Here is a 25968-nt window from a genome sequence, read left to right on the forward strand (position 1 = left end):
GATTAATTCCGAAGCCCACGCGGAAAGGGATTCGTATCGGGGCAGCAGTCGAGACTGTTTGCTCGGCGGCCGGTCTTGGCTGTTCTTTTTACGCGTATGCACGGGGTCGCTCTTTATGCGTCGTGGTGTGGTAGAGCATGAAGCCCGCGAAAAAATAAAGCGAAAAAAGCAAGCGCCGCTGCTTTCGGAGATGGAACAGTCGGGAGAGTTCTGGTAGCCGCAGCAGACTTAGCTGCGTGTTAGAGAACTTCATTTCTGCGATGTTGAAGGTGGCCTGTATCGACTGGTCGGGAGAGCTCTGGTATAGCCGCAGCAGACTTAGCTGTGTGCTGGAGAACTTCATCGTTCTGCGATGTTGAAGGTGGCCTGTATCGACTGGTTGCGTGTTTTATAGTCACAAAACAGGTGCTATAGCAGCAAGATGGACGAGTTGGTTGTTATCGATATTAAACAGCGCGTAAAAGACGAAGACTGAGACGAGCACAGCAACACGAGCGCTGACTTAGAACTTCTTGAAAGTGGACATGAAAGTCAGCGCTCGGGTTGTTGTGTTTGTCTGAGTCTTCGTCTTTTACGCGCTGTTTAATACGGGCGCTACGAAAATGTAGCTTTTATAAGCTAAGAAGGTTTTATAAACTAAGAGTACAGGTGTCGCCTCCACCGCCGGTTTTCGCAAACAAACTGCGGTACGTCAGGACAGTTTCAAGAGGTGGATCTCTGAGGCTAGGCCACGCCATGATTGACTTCGAAACAGCGATCTTGGAGGCTTTTTCGTCTTGACATGTTCGGTCTTGGATTGGAGCAATATTGGTTCAACCTATGGCAGTAAACGCGTTCTTTGCAGCCAGGCAAAGATCAACGTAGCTTGAAAGAGCAACGTCCATGTTTATTAAGAGAAAAATTCAAATGGATTGTCCTTAGTGTTCAGCTGGATAGCTAGAAGAAATCCACTTGCGAAGTCTATATAGATGACGTCAAAAACAACCGCTCTTTTTTTTTTTTGTTCTCGCAATGTTTTCTCAATTTTATTATTCGGATTTCTTTCAGGATACAATAGCGAATCATAACGGTTCACCCTTTTTATGATGCAATAAAACTTTGGTGTCTGAAGTTCCTGATTTCACAGTGGTTGCTCCATATAAACGGTGCGAAATATTCATAATCCTTTCTGTCCTTTCGCTGTCCTTTCAGTGTGCGAACTTGTTCTAATGCACTGTGATGCTTTAGATATTCGCAATTGACCTTCATAGGGTTGGCACGCAGGCAAATATCAGACACTTAAAAAACAAATTTGATCTACGCCACACTGCTGCAATGCTTCGTTGAAAAAAATGTTATTGTCATCTGGCAACAGGACTTCCTAACTGACGTTACTCTATGCTAATGTATACACAAACACGTGTATTTCTTTTCTTTCCTATTTTCATATGCGCATGCGCAGAAATAAATACGATGTAACAAGAGAAAGAAACTATGAGGGCCTCCGCTCTTCCGCTTTCTGATTTTCCTTACACGCGTTGACGCAAAGGTAGCGCCGCTTCTCAACGTACTCGTAATCTTACCGCCAGAAGATACGCTTGAAAGAGCGCAGACGGTAATAAAGCACGACTAAGACCATGCGACAGGCAAAGACACGATGAATCTAATAACAGCTAAATATCGTATACCGGTATGTGCCCGCGTTTTGGGATATAAATACAGCACGAAACCTCGTTGATCTGTTGGTATCGTTGCTGATTCTATCAGCAAATGTCTAAACCTCTTCATTTCCACCATACTCGATAAGACGTTTCGGCCAGTGGTCGGTCCGCTCAAAACAAAAAAACTCGACTGCGGTGTTTAGTTGGGGTTAGTTGTGATAAGAGGACACGATGAAAAATAGATTGCATATATAAACGAGTCACAAGAATAGGCGAGTTTAAAAAAAAATACCACAGAGAATGTTAACTGCACTCGAATCGGAGCGCAAGCACGGATTGGTGCTACGCAGAAGACGACGGTGAGCAGGCAGTGCCGTGGGACGGAGCAGACGACAGTTGATGCAGACGACGCTCTCCAATGCACTGCGCGAGAGTGTGGTGCAGTTTAACACGAGGCGTGCTGGCTGCGGCGATAGCCCAGTGATCTCGCTGAGTGGCCCTTAAAGGAGATCTGATAGCGCAGCCGCGGGTGCGACTCCCATGGATATTTTTTCAATTTCTTTTTCTCTTTTTTCACAGTCTGACATCTAACTCAGCTGAAGGTCAAATTTACACGGTTCGCGATTGAAGCCCGAGGTCCCGTAGGGAAGCTTTCGCTTAAGAAGGGGGGAACCGGATGCATAATAAAGTGCAAGGCAAACGGGCGTTCTGTGCACCTTTTTAGAGGGTTTAGTGCACGAGATCTGTAATGTGGCCATAAAAAGCGACTGGCCGTCTGCATTCTCCGCTTATTATAAAATTCAACCAAGTGACCCGAAAGAGCGTCTCCGGCAGTTACAGAAGCGTAGATAGCGGCTAGGTCTTTAGAGCAGCGTGCGCTGCTTCAGACGCACACCTGAAATATGGCAGGGTTATCACTCGGTCCAACTCGCCCGAGTGTGAACCTGTCAACAAACACGTGAGGGAACATAAGGAGATCCGTAAGAACGAAATCGGTCGCTACTTGTGAGCACTGCCATGTAGACAAAAGGTGGGCTCAAGTTACGCGGGCCGGACAATCTGCTAAGGTCATACAAGCACTATTAAGCTTTATCTGTATGCCTGCTTCAGTGTACTTAGAGTAGTTCCTTCCATGGACTGCACAACGATCCTCTGGGAATACCACATTGGTCCTCTTTTCCACTCATGCTTTCCGTCTCCGAAAAGCTTCATCGCGATCACGCTTTCATAAGCAGGAGGGGCGTTGAGGATATTGGGAGGACACTATACAACCCACTTGACGAAAAAAAAAAAAATCAGAGAAATGTAACAGTAGGAGCTATAATGCATGTATGCTCAAGGCACTTGAGGAGTTCACTAAAGACATGCACTCAGCGAGAACGTCCCTTCCTCCTCTTATCCAACAGCTCAGACCATGGATCACACTCCCATGCTTCGCCTTCCTATTAGCTTTCGTTTTTTTTTTTTTTTACTTTGTCTCCGCTCCCTGCACGGAACAGCAGGGATCTTTGTGGTCCGGGACGTGTCTTCCCCACACACCTCTTGTGGCCCATGTCGAACCCCGCTCAACGCTCGGCCCTATTACCGGCATAAATTTATGGCGCTTCTTTTCCAGAGAAAGGGTCTGACGCTGCGGGAGTCCGGCAGGGGACGACACGTGTCATTGACTGCGTTGCACGCCACCATAGCTCCCCGTACAATGTGCGGGGCCCGCTTATATACAATGCGCTGCCTGCCACCGTCTCCGACACAACAGCGAAGCCTTCGAACGGGCGCGCATAACAATCCAGCACTGGCCACATGCGCCCGCCACAAAAGGGGAAAAAAGTGGCTGCCTGTGTGCGTTATGCATTGTTCGTCGCATCCGCGCCGCGTGGCTGTGGGTTCGCTTGCCTTGCACTCTATTGCAGGCCGTGTGCGCTTATGCAGTCGGCCCCCTTAACTTTGATCGATGTGCGGTTTTCTTCCCACAATGTTACTCGGCTGAGCTGGCTTCATCTGTGCTTGTGGTTGTGTGTGGATATTGGGGTATATACAAATATGGGACCCATCGTCACGTGCGGGGTATAGGGAAGCCTTTTTTTCCCTTTCTTGGCCCTTCTCGCGAAAAGGAGAAAGCATAGTGAAAATTCACGCGTAATGGACGGGGTTAGAAGAGGGCGAGGTAAAAAAAAAGTATCGAATCATTGTGGCGCTCCAGAGAAGCACGCAGATCCAGAGCCGCTGAAGATAAAGTGGAAACGGCAAAGAAAGAGCGCAAAGAAAAGGATATCGCTAAAACATAACTACATGGCACTTAGCGATTGAAAGTTTGGTTTGGTTTGGTTTATTGGGGTTTAACGCCCCAAAGCAACTGAGGCTATGAGGGACACCGTAGTGAAGGGCTCCGGAAATTTCGACCACCTGGGGTTCTTTAACGTGCACTGACATCGCACAGCACACGGGCCTCTAGAATTTCGCCTTCATCGAAATTCAGCCGCCGCGTGATTGAAAGTGTTGAAGAGTCAAGTATATTGCGAGATGAATATGTACGGAGGTAACGTGGCAAATATGATCTTTAATCTTTTATTACACTACTATTTTTATTATTTTATTCGGCTACTACCTGCAGCCGCAACGAGTATGGATAGCTGCTTCTGGATGACCCGTTATGTATCTATGCCTACAATTCCACCCATAAGAAAATGTTCCTTAATTTGGATTAAGTTCCCTCCTAAGGGGGTAGTGTTTATTGCCCAAATACGTGGACGGAATCCGGAAAATGTGTGTTCATATATACACATATATACTACCTTCTCCCAAACTCACCCATAAATCCGCCCCTCTCTCAGTCGCAACGCCTCAGACCGGCACACTGTCTTTCAAAAGCTCTCAAAGTGTGGAGGTCATGCGTTGTCTACATTCTTCAACATATTTATTATTTTGCTCCTTTGCGATTGGTAGGCCTAGCCTTTGACACGTCAGTCGGCGACAGACTTTGCTTGCTGGCTACCAGCCCTACTATACTATGAATCAGCTACTAGCCCAACTCTTTGCTCCCTCCATTCTACTAGTTAACTACCAGCTCTCGCGTCACAAGGGGCTGCTGGCAGTGACATGAAAGCAGAAGAATTAATTACAAGAAGAATCACCTAAAGTGTATTGCCTCAGCTTGCTAGACCTGTATTTTATTATTATTAAACAATTTTATTTGCGAGGTGCATCCTGGGCATGGTGCTTTTAATCAGGAGGATAACTATTAGTGGCAGATAATTTGGGTCTGGTGCGAGAAAACGTGTGCCCCAGTCAGGGCAATGTCAATATCAGCGTTGCCTGGATCTGCCGGTCAGGGCGGCGTACAATGAGGATGGGAGAAAATCAGATAAGAACTTGTGGCGATGAAATAGGAAACCTGTTCATGTAGTCCACGGGCACAACTCTGCCATAAAGGGACGCGATTGGGACGCCACATACGTTAGGCAGCACCGCGGCTTGAAACACCGCCCAACGCCATCGTGACCAGGTGCGCGATGTTCTCCAGTACGCCGCAGCGGGGCACCACCTCCGATAGCAGGACGACCTGAGCCGGAGAGCAACACGATTGTCGGAAACGTCCCCGCGCAAGAGGAACGCCGAACAACCAACCAACGGGGAAGCAGCGGCTGCCGGAAACGAGCCCAGCGACCCCTGTCAGCGACTTAGAGAAGCAGGCGGTGGGAATGTCGGTGCAGCCATATAGCCATATGGCTCGCCCGCTGCGGGGTTCCATTGTGATCGGCGCCGCTCGCGCTGACATTGAAATCTGGGCACCAGGGCGCTCATACCGCGTTCACGCAATTACAAGCAGCACTATCTCGCATCGCTGCGACGTGATCCTGGAGCAGCGGACACTTATCCAAAAGGGGGGAAGGGGCTGATGGGGTCCGGACTCCCGGAAATCAAGCTCCTCCCTCCAACATTTTTTTGACAATGCTCTTGTTGGGGACACGTTCTATGGAAGAGATTAGAATAACAGATTTCACCATAGTTCCTTCTCTAGCCGTGATTTGCAGTGAGCACCTTCAGTGCGAACGGCTTACTTGCAAGCCTTTTCAGTTCAGTTAGGGAGCAAGAAGAATGTCGAGTAAGCAAGCTGATTGACTGACTGACTGACTGACTGACTGACTGACTGATTGATTGATTGATTGATTGATTGATTGATTGATTGATTGATTGATTGATTGATTGATTGATTGATTGATTGAAACACTCCCTTTATTGCAAATCCGCACGTGCTGATTGCTCGAGGCACCCACAGTTGTCACGGCGGCCGAGGCAGATGCTGATTCGGTCGTCGCCGACTGCCGAAAAGCTTGTTTCAATGGTGCCTTACCAGGGTACGCGAGGTTGAAGGTACGCTTACAATCGCATCGATTCGGTACGCATCGAACCTATGGCCACAGGGGCAGCTAGACAAAAGAGATAGAAATAGAAAGGAGAGTGATGTTCAGGGATGCCCCCTGCATTGAACAGCTCCTCTCGTCTCCTTCCTTGGTCCCATCTGAGGCATAAAATAAGATTGAAAAGCAACGGGGGGCGGAGTCGGACGTCCACCCAGTGTGCATCCCCCCTCCCATCCACTCGAGGGAGGAGTGGGCTTGTCGAATCGCGCATATAGGGCCACTTGGCTTTTTCACCACGAACACATTTCCCACTGTTCGCCTGGCTCCCCCCCTTTTTTTTTTCTCATCATAGGCCGCTTCCGTCCTCTTCAGGCCGTGTTGGAACGCTCGGGTCCGAATAAGAGCTGTCACCCTCACGAACTTGGCAACGGGTTTCCGAGGTCTATAGGTTTTAATCCTGGGTCGGTAAGTTCGCTGCGACAGTTAATTGCGATGACGTTTACTACAAACCGAGAGCGCTTGTCCACTCTGTCGTGTTTATATCTGTGGTCACCGGTACCTTGTCGGTACCATGGCAGCAACGTGCCTCATCTCCACTACCTCCGCTTGCTTTTACAGGTGCTGTGATCCTCCTCAGCGTTGAAGATCACCACGTTTCTAAGCGCGCATGACACACACACTCCATTTTTTTTTACGCAGATTTTGAAACGCGGCTTATTGAATGGTGGTGCAGTGGCCGCTTTTCGTTGCCTTTATTTCCTTATTTCAACTAAAATATTGTATTTTAAATATGCACTCGTTTTGGGATTACTTCTTCGCGTTACTTTGCAGTTTCTTCGGAAATAATAGCTCATCCTTGATAGTAAAAACACTGATTTGTCTCGACCGTACCCTAGATTGGGGATCAGTGCACTGCTGTAGCGTTTGGTTTGCTGTATCACGAGCTCGCAATGCTCAACCCTGACAGCCCCTCAGCCATGCGCTGAGGATTCGGTGCTCTTCAAAGCAACCCTGGGCCTTAGAGAAAACTGAAGTTGTCCTGTATCGACACATTTTTGCATTCTAACGATAAAAGAAGTTACTTGCATTGAAAACGAGGCTTTTATAAGCCAGAAAGCGCTTAAAAATGAAAAGCTGCGGTGCATGGTCACAGTTTTTCTTGCACGGATCGTAGAGGCTAGGCTACGCCACCATTTACTTCATGACAGTGATCACGGAGTCTTTTCTGATGTAGACCTCACGAGTATGAATTGTGTTGCGGGCAGTGTTTTCAATTTCATATTTTACTAAAAACAATAGTTGGACGGAATTTTCCTGACTGTCCCTTTAAGGTGCACAGCAGCTAGTCGAGATTACCCCCCCCCCCCCCCCCCCCCTCTTAATTCCCTGCAGTATGCTCCATTGCTTACAGTGTTGTATAGACAAGAAAAATGTATTAACATCAATAATGTTTTGTTTTAACCATATGCGTAAGCAATGAATCAATGAGTTCAGAGGCACGTTTACACTATGCGAAACATGTCTTCAGTCCACTTCAGGCCTAGCGCGTGCTCGCTTTTACAGAGACGGGGACAGTACACGGCTTCCCGGACGGCAGGTGGCTTCCGAGATCCGCCACACACAACAGGCATATCGATGCCCGTGTGCAGCAGCTGCGTGCGAAACCGTGCTGGAGGGGAGTCTTAGGACTCTTGTTGATCGGCAGTCGAGATACGCGAGCCATACCCCAGCCAGCATACCGCATACGCGTGATCCCGCCTCGTGCCTGCCTTCGAAAAGAGGGACCCAAGAACCGTTTCCAGTCCACTTCACCCTGCGTCCTCCAGCTCTTCTTACTATTATTGGTTTATCGTTGTAGCAAACCCGTGTACCCGCCCTCAGTGGGGCGCTCTATCCCACGCGGTCTGGTCTAGTTAGCGTCAGTGGGCGGTTCGGTGCCGAGCCGAAGGCGCGGAGAATCGGCATTAGGCCAGGCCAGGCACCCCGAAAGAACCCGCTGCGTCTATTGTTGTTTGGCTTCAGCGAGCCGATGTAAAAGCGGGGACGATCGCGAGCGAGCAGTGCGCTGTGAATGCGCTGCGATAGAGGAGGATGGCGCGCAGATGGTCAGGGGGATGACCGCCTTGTGGAAGTGGAGCTTAGGAACCCGCAACCAAAAATGAGCAAAGACCGCGGCGGATGCGGTGAATGTATGCGCTCACGCCCTACCCGAACGCGTTAGCGCACTGAAAGAAACCACCTGCGTCGAAGTTTCTGATGTTCAAGAACTGAGTGCTCTCTATACCCCCGATGACCACAGCCAGTGGATTGGTGCAAAATGTAAACATCCGTTCATCTCTTACAGTCGAGCTCATTAGTCGAAACAGATACGTCTGGGTGGGCTTGAAAGGAGATCAGTCATCGCGCACGCTTAGACGCCTCTGTTGATTAGGCGCGAGCGCATATATTTCGCAGACACGAGCGTTCCCTTCAAAAATTGTCTCGTAAGCTATTTTTATTTCGTGAATGAATTGAGGCCCACATACGGTGGGCTTCAAACTAGAAAAGCGCACCAGCGGTGCGCAGCACACAATGCAAGCGTCAGTCAGACATCAATTGACTGTTTTCAGGTGATTCTCCCATCCATAGAATCGGTGCACCTGAGCGATACTTTCGTCCAAGTTAGAAGCAAGCAGGTGCGGCAATGTGTTTTTTTAGAGAAGTGTGCCGCTCTACTAGCTTGATATCTACTATTGATATTGATATGATATAGTTAGCGAGGTGCTGGAAGTTATAAGGGAATACTTCTATACTTAGGGCAGGTAGTAGCCGCTGATCCGGATCATGAGGGGGACATAACTAGGAGAATAAGAATGGGGTGGAGCGTATTGAGCAGGTCCTCTCGAATCATGAAGGTCAATTTACAAGTATCCCTCTAGAGAAAAGTATACAGCAGCTGTATCTCGCCGGTACTCACCTATGGGGCAGAAACGTGGAGGCTAACAGAGAGGGTTCAGCTTAAGTTAAGGGCAACGCAGCGAGCTATGGAAAGAAAAACGACAGGTGAAACGTTAAGAGAAGAGGAGGGCAGAGTGGGCCAGGGATCAAACGCGGGCTAATGACATCCTGGTCGAAATCAAGAGGAATAAACGGGCTTGGGCAGGGCATGTAATGCGAAGGCAAGATAACCGATAGTCCTTAAGGGAGACTGGATTCTAAGGGAAGGGAAAGGAAAGCGTATCAGAGGGCGGCAGGAAGTTATATGACAGGATGTGATGAAGTTTGCGGGGATAAGATGACCGCAGCTGGCAAATGACAGGGTGGAGAGGCATGGGAGAGACCTTTGCCCTCCTCTGGCGCAGTCTGGCTGATGATGATGATGATACAGCGTTTAAGCTCCTCTATCTTTCTCTCTCTCTCACTGTGTGTGTTACAGAATGCTTCAGGAGTGAGTGCAATTTTTCTTTTCGCTGAAGCAAAATAACAAAACTGACAAAAAACATTGTTCGCCATTCACTTTACAAAGTGGCCGCCAGGTAGTTGCTTTATTTATTGTGCTGTGAAAGCTGTGTATGCTTGTTAAGGTAGAAGCCTACGGCGCCAGTAGGTAATTCCCCCCGTACCGTGTAGTCTGAAGTCGGGAGGGGTTGACAATGTTGACAGCGCGTCGCGCGCTTCGGACGCTGTCCAAGCCCGCGAGGATTGGGGAGAAAGACCGCGAACAGCCTTGTCGGGGCCGCAAGGGGCCGACGACCGTTCCCGTTGAAAGGAAGTGGCTGGGGGGTCAGTAAGGTCGGCGACTTCTGAAATAGCTAAGCAGTGGACTTACTGGTGCCTCTAGAGTTGGGCTCAGGCGAGCACAGGGCTCCGCCCACTTGTATGTAGAGTAGAGTGTCATAGCAGCGGTATTGGTCGGAATTGGACGAGAGAAGGAACAATAAAGCCACGCCCAATTATCGAGGGGATAAAAAACGCTGCAAACAAAGAGCGGGACGAGCGCGCCGAGTCCCAGTCTCGGCCGCTTTCTTACAGCCCTTCTTTTTAAAAGCCCTTTTTTTAGCCCGCCTTTTTCTCCAAGTTCTTGTATTCGGTCCCGTCATCAATAAATCAGTTTTGTCTCAAGAAGTTTGGAGTTGCTGCCCCAACCGGCAACGTGTCGCCGGACGAGCGTACGAAGACGTGAAGTCGACCAGTATTCGATCAGACCAACCGGCCATTCAGACCTTTTTTTTTTTTTTAACTTGCTCCCACGAGAGGAGAAGCTAAACCTCGACGAACATCCCTGAACCAAGCACCGTCAATGCCATTCGAAGGACCACCATAGGCACCGTATCACCATACAGGCACCGTTGCCCACTGGCTATACCAATACCCGTCATTCCGTGCCGGGGTCATCCCCACCCGTCGTCGGCCAGCGACAACCAACACTTCCTCGCCGTTCAACGTCTCCAGCTGTTTCCGTGGCCTCGCCTTCCCTGCACGGCCTACCAAGTGGCCCAGAGGCAGGCGGCCGTGACTCACGGCCGTCAGCCTTCGCGCGAGGTGTCATCACTCGCCGCTCCCCTAGGAACAGGCGTCCCCGCCTTCTAAAGCAGCGTCTCCCGGGGGTGCTGGCAGTCGAAGCGAGCTCGAAATTAAAAGTGGGTAAATAAATAAAGGCCGCGCTCCATTCCTCGTTGGCAGCTGTGGAGACGCCGACTCCGTTTTTAGCTCCGAGACGTGTCTGTGTCACATGCACACAGCCGAACTCCCTGTGCGCAGACTTGTTTACGGACGCCACAAGGGAAGCCAGGTCTTCGCCAGCGCGCGCCGTACCTCTACCGGGGTCTGTGTCATACGCGAGACGATGGACCGCGTACCGACGTGTTCGAGCGTGAACGAGGCGAACACAAGAACTCATGTAGTGCGCTTTATATCGAGTATGAGGAAAGGCTTTAGGCAGTGCCCCTTATAAAAATGGTATATAGACACACTATAGATTTCTTATAGAGTCTATTTCCTTCGTATGCATATTTATTTTTGTCTATTCATAGTCTATAGACTGGCTATAGACAAAAGTCTTCTAAACGTGTACGGCCATAAATCGATAGATTGTTTATAGACTGTCTATAGCATATGTGTTGCCTGCATACTGTTCTCTAGGATTTGTCGATAGAGACTTTGTAGACTTTTTTGACAGCAGTCTATAGAAAGTCTACAGACTGTCTAAACATTTTTTGGTCAGGGTGAGCGGCTTAGGCATTAACAACACCGGTCACACTGAGTCTGCTTTTCTGAGCCAGTAACGGTGACAAGCTGGGCAAATATATAGTACAGATTCTGTCCTCTGTCCGGAATGCTGACTTTTGTAAGCGATGCAACGTGGTTAGAGCATTACGGGCTAGTGCTATATTGTCCAATACAACTCAAGAAAGAAGCTTCAGATGCCTCTCAACGGAAGCCTCCCAGCCAATGGGGTTAAAGGGGTTAATGCCCTTGAACCGGCTAGCCTGACATTCGCAGGAGGCGACCGATGAAAGGAAATTAAGCGCGGCTTAATCGGATCAAGCGCGGCGCCATGAAAATCGGTCGACGCCGTTAGCTCCATGGAGGGTCTCTTTTGAGGGGCATCTGCCGCATCGCACTCGAGTTGTATCCAACCATAGTTTCGTAATAATCTTCAATAAGAGCACGTGACGCAAGAATCAATCTCAAAACGCTATTACGTCCCCAGCATATTTAATAACATTAAAAAATAGTACTAGAACAGACTATCGGATGCGGAGTGAAAAAAGATTAAACCGAACTTCAGATACAAAGTGCTTCCTTGAGTAGCCACCGCAGTTTTCCTTTTTTTACTATTGAGTTAATTTGCACGCTCTCCTACATTACCTCTCGCGGTCGTTTTCATTTGCGGCTTCGTTATCTCTGTTGAAACAGCGCATGCGTTCAGCGTATATACATCCCATAGAGTTTCTTACTATTACCTAGAGGGAAAGCTGGCAGCCCGTCTATGGGAGTTTGCATGGAGATCCCTCGAGACCACCTCAGCCACCATGGGCGCTCAAAGCATCATGGGGCGGTGAGCTACCGACTGCAGAACTACAACTTTTGGCCAAAAAATAATGCAAAAATAAAGCTGTTCAATAAATGCGAATGTCCTAACATTCAATATCCTGTCTGTAAATTGCAACAAACGAGCAGAAAAGCATTTAAGTGCAAAGTTTGCACAAAATTAGAGATGGCTAGCTTTCCAATTGGCCAAGTAATGAACACTACAAAAGCTAATATTTCGTAATTAACAGGCGCACTTTTAAAAGTGAATATGTTTTTTAAAAAAAGTTGTTGCTTAGACGTTTTAAGAGTTTTTTTAATGGTATTTCGGAAAAGTGAGACCTTTTAGTGGCGTCTACTATGGCTTTTGCACACTGCGTTCGCGCGAAAGTCGTCTGCGCACACACGACCAGCGTTTTCGGAATGGAACATCTTCAGTAGTGCCACTCCGTTTTCCCGAACAAATACGACTGGCCCGCAACAAGTAGCTCACCGCCCCATAGTGCTTTGAGCGTCCATGGTGGCTGAAGAGCAGCGCCTTAGCTTTCCCTCTAGGTAATAGTAAGAAACTCTATGATACACTCTAAACATAAAGTAGTTAAAAGGGAGTAAACTGTCCTCTAGCGTGTACTGTGCGATGTCAGTGCACGTGAAAGAACCCCAGGTGGTCGAAATTTCCGGAGCCCTTCACGGCGGCGTCTCTCATAGCCTGAGTTGCTTTGGGACGTTAAACCCCAATAAACCAAACCTTTTCTGCTGGTGATGTGTGTGAGTATTCAAATTTATGTTATAAGTCATTACTAGCTGTGTAGGTGAACATTTTCTACAAAGCGGCAAATGCAAGCTGTGGTTTATCAACTCAGTGCCTGCGCTTGCCGCTGTGTTCAGTCGCACAGGCCATGTATGGGCTTCGGCAGCTCCAGTATGATACCATGTAATCAATGAAGAAGTAGTAACAAAATCATCGTCTTCATCAAAGACCATCGCCATAAAATACAGGGTGTTTCACCTAATACTGTACACAATTTTTAAAATTAGACTTTTTGGGTTAGAACAGCGCTTTTTTCTGCATAGCACTGTGAGCGGTGTAGTTAATCAGAGTACAGGAAAGTCATGCTAACTGAGAGGCTGCTTAACTAATATTGAACAAGTAACTTTTTAAAAGTTACTGTAGGGCTCCTTTATTATTGAGAAGCGTGTGGCCCACCGTAATTAGTATCCATATCATTTTTTTTTTAAATTTCGCCCAGCAAGTTTTGCCTATTTTGATGAGTTACGTGCACTGCAGAGATTTCTTTGCCTGCAAGCTTCTCGAAAGCGCGTGCATTTTGGCTTGATGTTGCCAAAATTTGTTGGGCCACAGCACCAAGGAAAACAGCGTTTTCAAAATTCTGAAAACTGCTACGTATATTACTTACGATCGCCTACGCACCTCTCTATAATTGAGGAGCCTAACAGTACTAGTTAAAAAAACTGTTCAGTAATAGTTAACCAGCCTGCTAGTTAGCACATCTTAGCCATATTCTGATGCACTACACAGCTGGAAATGCTAAGCCGTAAAAAAGCGCTCTCCTAACTCTGAGAGCCCTTTTTTAAAAATTGTGTAAAGTCTTAGGTGAAACACCCTGTATACTGGACTGCGCCGTTCGCCGCAAGAATCTCGGAGGACGTGTCTAAGTTCGGTTCCACCAAGCCGTCAACTAAAACTATTCGCTTTTTGTCCTGCAATGCCTCGCCTGCTGAGCACTCGTAAAACCCACACACGCGTGCAGACTTCAAGGAAAACGTAGAGGAAAATTGCAAAGGAAATACATATTTTCCCGCAGCCAGTCGCACCTAAAGCGCGCACTTTTTCGAAAAGGAACAACGCACGGCTTCCACGCTATGCATGCTTTTTGTTGTTGTTTCCACCGCGAGAACTCCTGTCGGCTGTTAGCACAGCGGCGCTTCTTCAAAGTCTGACTCGGCTTCGCCGAAGACCAGCCCAGACGTCGCAGGGACGTCCCCCAGCTGTTTCGGTGCCTCGCGTTGTGTGATGCACCCCCTCGACTGCGTGGAAGCCATGTCGATGAACCGGCGCCGGCTGAAAGCAGAAGAGGAAAGGGGAAGTGCTGCCCTCTATGGTCGCCTCGTCACGCTCCTCTGCGTTAGCGGGATATGTTTGACGATGCATGTTTTATTTTAATGCGAAAGCCTTTAAAGGGAGACTGAAGCACTTTTTCTGAAAATTGGGCTGGCAGCGGCATCCTATAGTTTTTCATGCTGTATACTGGTATATCGCATCCAAATAAGGCAAAAACAAGCGCGAATTGCCTTTTTTAGCCGAAATATGCGGCCTGTGCCGCGGGGCACGCCGCGCGGCGCGCCGCCGCCCGTGATTGGTCAAGAGAGGTCGTGACGTCACTTTGAGGACTGGAGAAGCTGCCGATGCGGATCCGGCGCTGCGTTGAGGGCAGATCGCAGCTTTCCGTGTCGTTGTAAAAGCGAATACGGTGACTATTTTTTTTTACTGACCACCGAAGAAAAGGATACTACAGTTTGCTCATTCCACGTATCGCCTGAAACCAAAAAAGACACAAGCAAAAAATTCTATGCCTAGCACAAGCATACGCCAGCGTCAAAGACGCGATGCAGACCATGCGTAAAAGGTGCCAGCACAACCTCGGCTCGTATTCTCGGAAAGGAAGGGGTGCGAACAATACTCAAGTCAATTACCACCACCGGACGCCTCCTGGCTCGCCCGGAAGAGCGTCATCCTAAAGAAAAGGCCCAAAACACTGTGTCCAAAAATCCCATTCTCAGTACCCGGCGTTGCAGGTTGGGGCAAGAAAGTATTTCAAGGAAACGATGAAGGAGCACAAAGTTGGTGTCAAAATTAGCGAAGCGCAGTGGCCAAGCACTGCGAGGCATGTGACCACAAGATAGTGACGCAATCATGGTGCGCTGGAAACCAAGCCAAATACGCGCACAAATACGCTTCACTCCTGGCGCGTTCAGCAGATGCCAGAAAATATTAATCGCTGCCTCGGAAACGTTCGCCCTTCCTAGATTTGCAGTTTAGGTTCAGTGAAGTAGTTGCCAACTATATGTGTGTTTAAAAGCCAAGCTAGCTGCAACTCGCCCGCTGCCACAACTTGATGGAGAAACCGAGTAAGGTTGCGGTGTTTTTTTGCAAAAACTCGGTTGGCATTAATTTCTGTCATAAATTTGCATCCGAAATCAACGTCGAACGCTTTCATTTTAATTGCTTAGCTAGGATTAAACGAGATGCCGCATATGAAGAGCTTCGATGCTTGCTTGCTTTGCTTTATTGTGCTTTGCTCTGCTTGCTTGCTTGCTTGTTTGCTTGGACACGTCGAACCGAGTATAAAATCACTAACCGAGCCTTGCTGAGCACGTCTCAGGCGGTCTGGCCGCACCTAAGCTGAGGAGAGCGACACATGCTTAAGCCTCTATAAGGTTTCTTCAGGGGCTAAGTGAGCATGTTTCTACTTTTAACAGAGGCGCTTCTTCGGAATGGTGACACGCCTCTTATGCGCGAGGAAATCGATGGAACTGTGTCATGGTTCAGCCGCGTCTTTTCGACGGAAATCTCCAGAGATCACACTAGGACAAGCTCTGCCTGTAGCCGCTCTTACGAAAGTGTTTCGAGCAGAGTAAGATTGAGTCGACTTGAATTCTTCGTTACAGCAGCGAGCGGTTGCGCTGCGAGCTTGTGATCTTGCGGAAAACAGTGGAAGACGACACAGTCGCGGCCGTAGTTGTTCGTGGACACGAACGCAGAGTAGTACCTGTTGAATCTGATTCTCAAGGTCGGCTGGCACACTTTGTACGTCACAACGCACGCAGTACGAGGAACAACGCATGCAGCACGAGAAACAACGCGCGCTGAAAGCGCGCTCGGGTGCGCCGAAGCATCCCCGGCTCCTCAACATGACGTCACGCTGGCCGACATGGACGAGGTTTCCTTCTCCGCTGTTCCCCTCTCCGGCGCTCGCGCGGGGCGCGGGAAATTTAAACATCGCATTTTTAATTGGTGATTGCGCCACTGTTTTAGCCAAAATCGAAAAAATAATTTCACAGACGTGATTAGCAATGACACTACTTCAAAACCCTAGAAGGTTAGCTGATTCGAAAACCGCCTCAGTATCCCTTTAACGACAGAAGGTTGTCAGCAGAGGTGTCATGCTTTTCTAGTTAGACCAGAAAAAGAATCTTTGTGCACGATGGGATTCGAACCACCACCCTTCCGTTCCGCAGCCGAGCGGGCTAATGGCTACGCTACTTTTTTTTTTTCCTTTATTGCCGGAAAACAATACATGCGCAGGCATAAAAAGTCGCTAGCCAGACTTTGGCTAAGGCGAAATGGCTACGCTACTTCCTGCCAACGAATATGTAGTTCTCCTTGTCTAGGACGCTGGAGAGGTTTGCAGAAAGGCGTCGAATCAGACGGATACCTGCCAAACGTCCTCCGGTGTCTCCAGCATTTAAGATTCACTAACGATTGTGTACTTAACATGTTAACCACACATCAGTGGTACAAGCAGCAACACCGCGCTAAAGGCTTTCACCTCACCGCACTTTAGGTCAACAAAATGCCCCCCTGAATTTTTTCACTTTTACGTTACTACAAAATTGTATACGCCTTCTACTAGTAACCGCATTTTGCACGTCTATAGTCGGATACAGCTTAAGTCTGCAGTGAACTTCCGCCCACAATCAGCCTCCGCGCACAGAATTCCTCCACGACAAAAAAGTAGTCCGCTGCTTAAACGTTTCTTGTAACCTAAACAAGAAGCTTATCACAAGAAAAAATTATGACCTTTAGGATTTTGATACGTGGATTGTTTCATGTAGTCAAACATTAAAAAGTTGATTTCGTTTACTGTTGCGATTGGGCAGCGGAGTAATACAGGACGCCGCAGACTACGGCCCAGTGTTAGCAACTGCGGTTTTTGTAAGTTGTATCCTGCTATACCTATGCTGTGTGTTTAAATATTTGTATTTTTGTGTTCCTTTATTTTTCTGCTGTCAATATCTGTGACTTGCCCTGCCTTGTAATACGCTGGGCCCTGGAGCTTGTCAAGCTGAAAAAAGCAGATTTTAGCTCAGGTGTCCCACCAGAATTTTTTCTGGAAATAAAATGAAATGAAATGGGATGGTTTATGCTACGCCCTGCATATATGGTGTGTCTCCTGGCAGAGATAGAGAAGTAATAAGGGAGTAATTACTCATTAGCACCCGCACAAGCGCAGCCATACGGCTACAAAATAAAGCTCACAGAAACTTCCACAGAAACTTAGTAGGTGAAGTAAAATTCCTCCTGGTCCGGAGTTCGAATCCGGCACCATCGACCGTCTGGGGAAGCCGCCCTATGCCAAATGAGCTAACCAGGACGGCTAGCAGAACAGATTGTCGGGCGAGAGCGAATTGCACAACAATTCATGAACCAATTTATTTTTTAGAAAGATTGGGAACGCTGTTGGTGTAGTGTTTAAGGGAACCCACAAGACAGAATAGGTTTATAATAATGAAGTAATTACCTAGACCAAGACGAATTTCTCGCCACCTACGAAGTTTTTGTTAAGTCTATGCATCTTTACTTTGTAGCCATATTGGTTGCGCTTAGGTGGATGCTAATGAGTAATTATTACTCCCTTATTACAAACCTCCACCCCAGGGGATTCCCATAAACACAGACCAGTGTTGAAAGGTTTATTTTATTTGTGGTTTCTACAGCTGAAAATGTTGTCATGACTCTCCAGAAACCTCACGACAACGTTCATTAACAAAGAGAACTGCGCTCTTGTCGACTCTTCGTTAAGGATGCGATGTCTCAGGTCATCCCATCTTCAAAGAAACGAATAGGCCAGTACTTTATCGCTTGACGGAACTAAACAAGCATTGAGCGTGCTCAAGGTGCTCCAAGACACTGCGCTTTCAGTCGATATGCAGCCGGAGTTCAAAACAAAAAAGGTCTTTGATGAAATGAAATTTGCAGTATCTGTCGCACTTCACAGCGGACACCTTAACGCTGCCGTGAAGGAATGAATGAAAGGAAGGAAGGAAGGAAGGAAGGAAGGAAGGAAGGAAGGAAGGAAGGAAGGAAGGAAGGAAGGAAGGAAGGAAGGAAGGAAGGAAGGAAGGAAGGAAGGAAGGAAGGAAGGAAGGAAGGAAGGAAGGAAGGAAGGAAGGAAGGAAGGAAGGAAGAGGTGCCGTAGTGGAGGGCTCCGGAATAATTTCAACCACCTTGAGGTCTTTCCCGTGCACTGCCATCGCACAGCACACGGGCGCCTCTTGCGTTTCGGCCTTTCGCGCAACTCACCCACTCTTCAGTCGCACATTTCTGTGCGGAGGAGGAAACTAGCCAACTCATTACTCTCTCCCCCACGCAAGCTGCCGCCGCTTTCCTGCTTGCCGAAGCTGTGTGTCTGCTACTCTGTAATCACTAGCGCCTAATGACCGGTGAGGTGTTAACTGCGTGTTATTCCCCGCCCGTCTTAATGGGGCCGCCAAGTGCTATGGCGCCCTAATTTTCTCCAAGATATATGCGCGGCTGGTATCCCATAGCTGGTGTCATTTCTGAGCGCGAGACGCACCCTTTCATATATACAGAAAAATAATAACACGCCGAATCGCATACAGCGATTGCCCGCGCAAGTTGCGTCGGTCATGACGCTCTGTAGGTGTCCCTAGCCAGCCCTGTGTTCATTTGATTATTCTTCTGCTGCCATCTTGCATCCAGCCCGTTTGGAACCTCGTAATTAAGCGAACGGGCCCTTAATCTCAATCTTCACTGCAGCGACAAACGAAAGGTTGCCTTTGCAGTTGTCATCGTCACTTCAAACCCTATACAAGACAATTATCTGCTAAAGAAGCTGTAAGATGATTGCGTGCTTTAAACAGACGGCCCATCGAACGGGCCTGAATTTTTTCTGCTGTCTCTGCATAGGAGACGGCGGTTGTATAGGACAGGTGGAGTTCTTTCTGCCGCTCGGCACTACTCAGTCCACCGCATACCTAACAATTGAGGGAGAAATGATTTGATTTGATTTGTAAGATTTCACTGTACAATCAATTTATCCGTAGATTTCCCATCGGCAGGCTTTCATTGTTTTTCTATTAACGTCCTTGCTATCGTCAAAAGCTCTTCCCACTGGTAGTCTATGGAGTCTTTACTGCTCGATGCGAGCCATAGAAAAACTTCAAAAGAAAGATTTTGCCACACATCCGAAGAATGGGTCATTACAATATTCCAATTTTTTGCACAAGAATGTTGGACATGGATCCTCTTACATGTACAGTCTTTGTCAAAAGTAACCAGGCTGCATGGTTTGCTTCTAGCTCGTGCAGTGGAGCCCTTACAGCTTCCCTGAAGCTGAAATGGTCGTGAAAGGTAAGGACTGGGGGTCTTCTTACCTTCCAACACGTTTTGATGTTTAGGAAATCCACAGAGGCTCCACTATACAACTAGAAGCAAAGCATGCAGCTTGGTTACTTTTGACAAAGACTGTACATTTCTTTGCTCGGAAACGAGCATCCGTAGTGTGGAATCAAGCAAACGACCCTGTGATATCGCCAGCGAAAAACTGCATCAATCTTATGTTGCTTACGCATCTCTGGAAAGCAATAGACGGTCCCCGTAGAGGAATAAAGGACCTATCAGGGCCAAGTAGGAATACGGAAACACGGATCAATGTTTGCCGAAGGCAGCCAGATGTCAAGTAGCCCTACAAAAAAAAAAATAATGAAACGTGTGATTGACAGACCGCGGCGGTCAGGTCGGGTCGACATCGCTTCCGCGACGCGTCGAGCCAACAGAGCGGCAGTAACCCTCGATGCCATCTTCACTTCCGCCTCAAAACCTTTCCAAAACGACACCACTGACACCGCCGTTGTCGTATCAATCACATCGGCGCCGGTCTCCCTGGCAGCTGGGATGACGAAAACCTGTTGTTCGAGCGCGTCTCGCGACCTCTGACCGCGCTGCGAAGAACAGGGAGCTTTTGCACGCACGAGTGAATGTTGAAACACCATAGATTGAGCCGGGTTCCATCGTTTGAGGCGGGTAGGGGGGTGAATCGGTGTTCAACTAGTCGCGGAATAGCGAGTTGATACTTTCGGCCCTAAAAATAATTAAGCGTGGGTGGCACTTGTATATATGTTTGTTAGCTTCATTGTTTGATGAAGGCAGCTCGCCAGTAGATGCACTCAGGCGAAGAAGCTGAAAGGATACAGAACTGCCTGACGAGCAAGGCGGCTAACTTTTGCGCGCTGTGTTTAGATACGAGACGACCCGAAATAGTGGAGCTTGAGGCTGTGAGCGCTACAGTGCTGCACTGTATTACAAGGGAAGAACAGCCCTACCTGCGGGGCAGAAGCTTCAGAAACAGCTCATGAGGAATACAGTCTCAGGCGAGACGATGAAATATAAAGACCATTGTTGGTCAGATGTTTAGGGGAATCCCCCAAGGTGGAGTAAATTTGTAATAAGAGAGCAATTACTCATTGCCATCCACCCAAGCGCAACCATACGGCTACAAAGGAAAGCTATACAGCTTGCTCAGAAACCTCGTAGTTAAAAGTTTTCTTTGGCTACGAGAGAGAGAGAGAGAGAGAGAGACTTAATGAATAATGGAGAGGTCTGCCTGGTTATTGGCCTGGCATGCTACTAAGTTTCAAGTTTCTGAGAAAGCTGCATAGCTTTTCTTAGTAGCCGTATGGCTGTGTTTGGGTGGATGGCAATGAGTAATTGCTCCCTTATCATAAAGACCATATAAACAGCAAAAACATTATGTAATCCTTACTAAAAAAAAAGGAGCTTATTGTCCAGTAATTAATGTCTATGTGCGAGGAAATAATTTTTGTGCTGTTGCCGACTGGTTAAGCTGCATTGCAATGCTGCCTGCGAAATGGCTCAGCTAGGAGGGCGTTAGTCTGAACACCTCCCTGGTTCGATTAAGGGTTCGACAGTCGAAATCTTTTCCGTTCTGTATTAAAGCGCTTTGTGGGCTGGTTCTGCATTGTTTTCGTACCAAATCTTTGAAGGGTCCCTGTTGGCGCAAGCTATACAGTGGGGACACAAGTTTAAAACGAAACTGCAGTTTGTAACAATGGGGCAAGGTCCACGGCGCCCTGTGTTACTCCGCTGACCAATCACAGCAGCAAACAAAATCAGCTTTTTGTCGTTAGATTATACGAAACAAGCCAGAGGCATCCAAATTCTTCAGCTTGTAGTTTTAGCAGTTCTTGTTCAGGTAACAAAAGCTTTTACAAACGCCTACTTTTTTTGTCGCGGGGGAATCTTGCGTCGCGGTCCTGAATGTGGTCACTGTAAATTTAAGCTGTATCTGACTGCAGCCACAAACGGAGCTCATACCTGCTCGAGCTGCGTTAGCAACTACGTTTCGCCGACAACTATTTGTTGAGAAATGAGAAAATGCAATATGATTCGTAATTGTGCACTTATAGGTGTTCGGCTGTCGAGGCCGAGGACGCGGGTTCAGTCCCGGCTTAGTAGCGTAGAGCGTAAGGCTAGCAGGAGGTGATGTAAACAGTCGAAGAGGGACCCAATTTTTACCCCTTTTTCTTCTTGTGCCTCGTCTTGTTGTACGCTGTCTACATAATGTTCAATCTACGCCGCAGAGGCCACGTTTTGATACAGGCGGGACGCCGGACAGCAACGTGCTGTGCGCCGTCAGTGGACGTTCAAAAAGCCCATATCGGTGAAATTTGGTTTGGTTTATTGGAATTTAACGTCCGAAAGCGACTCACGCTATGAGAGAGGCCGTAGTGAAGGGCTCCGGAAATTTCGACCACCCGGGGTTCTTTAACGTGCACTGACATCGCGCAGTACACGGGCCTCTAGAATATTGCCTCCATCGAAATTCGGCTGCCGTGGCCAGGATCGAACCCGCGTCCTTCGGGTCAGCAGTCGAGAGGCGAAATTTAACCGAAGACTACCACTATGGCATCTCCTTCTTTCAATATCTACATCTAATCCCCGACGGCGCAGATGAGGTGTCCATCTGGAAATTTTAGTTACTCTAGCCTTGCCTGAAAGCCATTATATTTTCTGCACGTTAAAAAGGAAAACAAAAAAATTCTCATGCCGAAACCCGGGATCGAACCAAGGACCTTTAGATCTTCAGTCTAACGCTCTCCCAACTGAGCTATTTCGGCCGGCTGGGAAATGCTGCCACAAAAGCGATAGTCAAGGCCATCGCCACGAACGCAGCTCGGCGAACACGTGTTTCCTGTGCGCACCTTAGTGTTGCACAGCTGACGACACCACCCCTTTCCCCCGGGACGCACCATTGACCGTACGCGGCGCTAGCAGCGGATGGTCGGTCGGCGCCGCTACTGTTTTTGCGAGACGCGACCATTCATTCTCCGCCAGAATTCATTCTTTCGACCTGCAAAGTAGGGCGTTTTAGGCAACAGCGTGTGCAGCACGCACGATTGAAAAGCAGTCGGCGTCGTAATAGTTGCGGTTGTGAGCATCGTGAGTAGGAAAATATCGCATCATGCCAACCGTTTGCCGCAGAATGTTCCGGATGGTGTCACACGATTCAACGTTTCATGCAGCATAAACTTACTAGATAAATTAAAGCCTAGCTTGCGGCAGGAATTTGAACCGGCGACCTATAATCAGAGGCTGTCCCCCCCCCCCCCCCCCCCACCGGGGTATGTGAGATAGTACTGCGTCGCTTCCTTTCCTCCAATTGTTTTGTTTTCTTTTCTTTTTAGGAAAGGAAATGGCGCGGCATTTGTCTCACATATCTTGGTGGACACCTGAACCCCACCGTAAGGGAAGGGAGGTGAGAGTGAAAGAAGAGAGGAGGAGGTTCAATTTTCATTTCCTTCGTTACAGCACCTCTTCCCCTCTTCTTTCACTTCCACCTTTCTTCCTTCCCTTACGAAGCGGTTAAGGTGTCCACCGAGATGACAGAGAATTACTGCGCCGTTTCCTTGTCTCAAAAATGCGTTGCGTTCAACGGGCAGGGCGTCCCGCCGAAGGGGCGATAGCGTTCCGTGGACTCCCTGGCAGCGCTGTAACACGCTGTCGCACTCGCCCCTGCCCGGAGAAGCGTTTTCCCCCCAAAATTGAATCATCAGTAGCGTGCAAAATGCAAACGGTGAACTCCAGACATATAAGCATTGGCAGCAATCCTCTAAGCTACGAGTAGCAAGCATCGCACTCAGACGCACAAGCGCGCGCAAAAAGCACTTTAAACCTACCAGAAACGAACCCAGTGCCACACCGCGCGTAACTTTTGGTGATATATTCCAGAACGAAATGACTAAAGTCGACGTTTAAAGCAAGAAATACGTGCCTTCTGTGTCATATCATTTTTTGTACAGGACGGAGCATATTTATTTAATGCCAAACAGCAGGGCTTTTGTATACAGCTCCCACAGTGCAGAGTGGCAGGTCGGAGAATTATAACACAAGCCAACATCTCTGCCTCTCATTGCTAATAAATCTATCCGGCTCTCATAGAATACTCGCTGGCATCTGCGTTGTTACATATCTTACCCGCTCATGAGTGATCTATAATTTACTCTTGGAGGGGGCGGCCCCGTTTGGATATTGTATTTCTTCTTCATGTCTTACTCCTTTTCCCCCTGTGTAGGGTAGCAAACCGATTATTCTTTCGGTTAACCTGCCTGCTTTTCCTCTTCTACCTCCTCCTCCTTCTTCTTGTCTTCGTAAAAAAAAAAATTACCGACGATTACGTTACTTCCTAATGCGAAATTTGAGCGCAGCAAATAAGCTGTTTCACCTTTTCGATAGATTGAGGCAAAGAAATCGAGCAACACATGTATGCGCTATCACAGAATTTTTTTTTATTTTTCACACGTATTCCTTTAACAAAGACTCCACTAACAGTTCTTGACAGTCATGAAGGAAGCTTTGTGGTCGGAGAAATAGACTGATATATGTTCGACTTGGTACACCAATGCTTGATTCTCAAAGACGAGATCTATACAAGTGCCTCGCGAGGTTGTCACAGCCGTGGGACGCGTTACGAGCGAGAGGAACGGGATGTTCTCCCGCATAAGGGTTAGGAAATTGCTGTTTGTCTTTATGTCAACATTAAAGTCCCCCACTAATAACATCGGTGTGGATCGATGGACGGTTAATGCGAGTTGCAGGAAGTGCACGACGTCTTTCGTGAGTGCGGTAGGGGCGAAGTAGGCAGCTACTACCAGCAAACCGTTGGGCAACTTTGCAGCGCACAGTTCGCCAACTTCATGTGACGTGCCAAACATTTCGACTGGTATTGCAGAGAGACCTGTGCGCAAGTAGATAGCGACTCCCGCCGCTCTGTTGTGGTCTCTGCGAGCACCACAGCAGTATAGGAAATCTATGATTTCGAGAGGCTCTTCGGGATCCATCCAGGTTTCAGCAAAGCAAAGTACAGAGGAATGGCGCAGAATGTGATCGTGGTGTACGTCCTTGGCATGTGCGGCAAGGGAGCGTACGTTAAGAATGTGGTTGTGAATGATGAATCAAGTGCTGCCAGCGAATGACTCGTCCATTGGCTGTCTGCGTGTGTTACTGATGTGTGGTTAACATGTTAAGCTTCGCCTGTAAGAGTGGAACGCGACAGCGTCTTGCAACGCTGCCAGGGAGTCCACAGAACGCCATCGCCAAATCGGCTGTACGCCTTGCTGGACGGTAAATTTATTTTTTGAGGAAAGGAAATGTATCTCTCTCGCATATCTGGGTGGACACCTGCACCTCGCCGTAAGGGAAAGGGGGAAGATGGGAGTGAACGAAGACGCCGTATTAGCTAGACGCGCCTTTGTTCATTCCAAACCATTCAGCTCGCATTACGGAGTGGCTAGCGTGCTCGTATCGCACTCCGGAGACCCTGGTTCGATTCCCCAACTCGACCAATTTCGTTCTCGGTTTTATTGATTTATGCGGTCTAACTAGAAAGGTTAATTAGGCTATTTCATATTTATATTATTGTATTTCTGTCTATCGTGTTCTGTCATTAACCTGTCAATTGTTGGAACTGTCTAGGATGTTCGACAAAACGTATATGAAACGAGCAACGTCTTACTGAGTGGTGAAGTGCGTGGTGGTGGAGGGAACGCGGCTTTGCACTTATCTGTTTTTTTCAGCAGCGTCTCCTTCCGCGGACGCTGTTGTCGCTGCGGCGCGCGTCTTTCTTTTCTTCTGACCTCTTCATTCTCAGCTATATTAATTAGGCTAATTGATTAATTAAGCAATTAACTAAATTCAGTCCAACTTAGTTGCAGCATCACTATACGATCCCTTTGATTGGTTGCATGGTTACTAGCGAAAGTACAATTGGCCCCATTTGAAATTCGCGCACTGTGACGTCACGAGCATTTCGACCAATTGAAAAGCGTGACATTGGGGGCGGAGCTGGTTACGAGGCCGACGACGACGCGAAGCCCAGGAACGGACGCCAAAGAGCTGCGCTCTAAAATGGCTGAGGCTTAACTTGGTTAAGCCTGGAGAATGCGAAGCATCATCGTGTCGCGTTTGGAGGCGCACAACCACAGCGACGGCGCGAGGTGGGCCCCCGTTTCTCCACTGTCGTGACGTCATGTATCACGTGATTTGGAGGCGCATAACCACAGCGACGGCGCGAGGTGGGCCCCCGTTTCTCCACTGTTGTGACGTCATCATGTCACGTGGTGTGACGTCATGTATCACGTGATTTGGAGGCGCACAACCACAGCGACGGCGCGAGGTGGGCCCCAGTTTCTGCACTGTCGTGACGTCATCGTGTCACGTGGTGTGACGTCATGTATCACGTGATTTGGAGGCGCACAACCACAGCGACGGTATAGTATATTCTAGGCACTATAGCGACGGCGCGAGGTGGGCCCCCGTTTCTCCACTGCCGTGACGTCATCGTGTCACGTGGTGTGACGTCATGTATCACGTGATTTGGAGGCGGTGAAGGGCT

The 25968-nt window shown here is 48.3% G+C and overlaps 1 protein-coding gene and 1 non-coding gene across 2 annotated transcripts in view; both read right to left on the bottom strand.

Annotated features, from left to right (window-relative positions):
• The window catches only part of LOC149347066 (uncharacterized), a 104900-nt gene that overhangs the window by 60612 nt on the left and 18320 nt on the right, over positions 1-25968 (bottom strand). The window lies entirely within an intron of this gene.
• Positions 22123-22195, bottom strand: TRNAF-GAA (transfer RNA phenylalanine (anticodon GAA)). Its single transcript has one exon. It is a non-coding gene; the product is annotated as a tRNA-Phe (tRNA).

This window comes from Amblyomma mixtum, chromosome 4 (assembly GCF_055824585.1).
Source record: "Amblyomma mixtum isolate Tamu chromosome 4, ASM5582458v1, whole genome shotgun sequence".
In the NCBI taxonomy this organism is placed as follows: Eukaryota; Metazoa; Arthropoda; class Arachnida; order Ixodida; family Ixodidae; genus Amblyomma; species Amblyomma mixtum.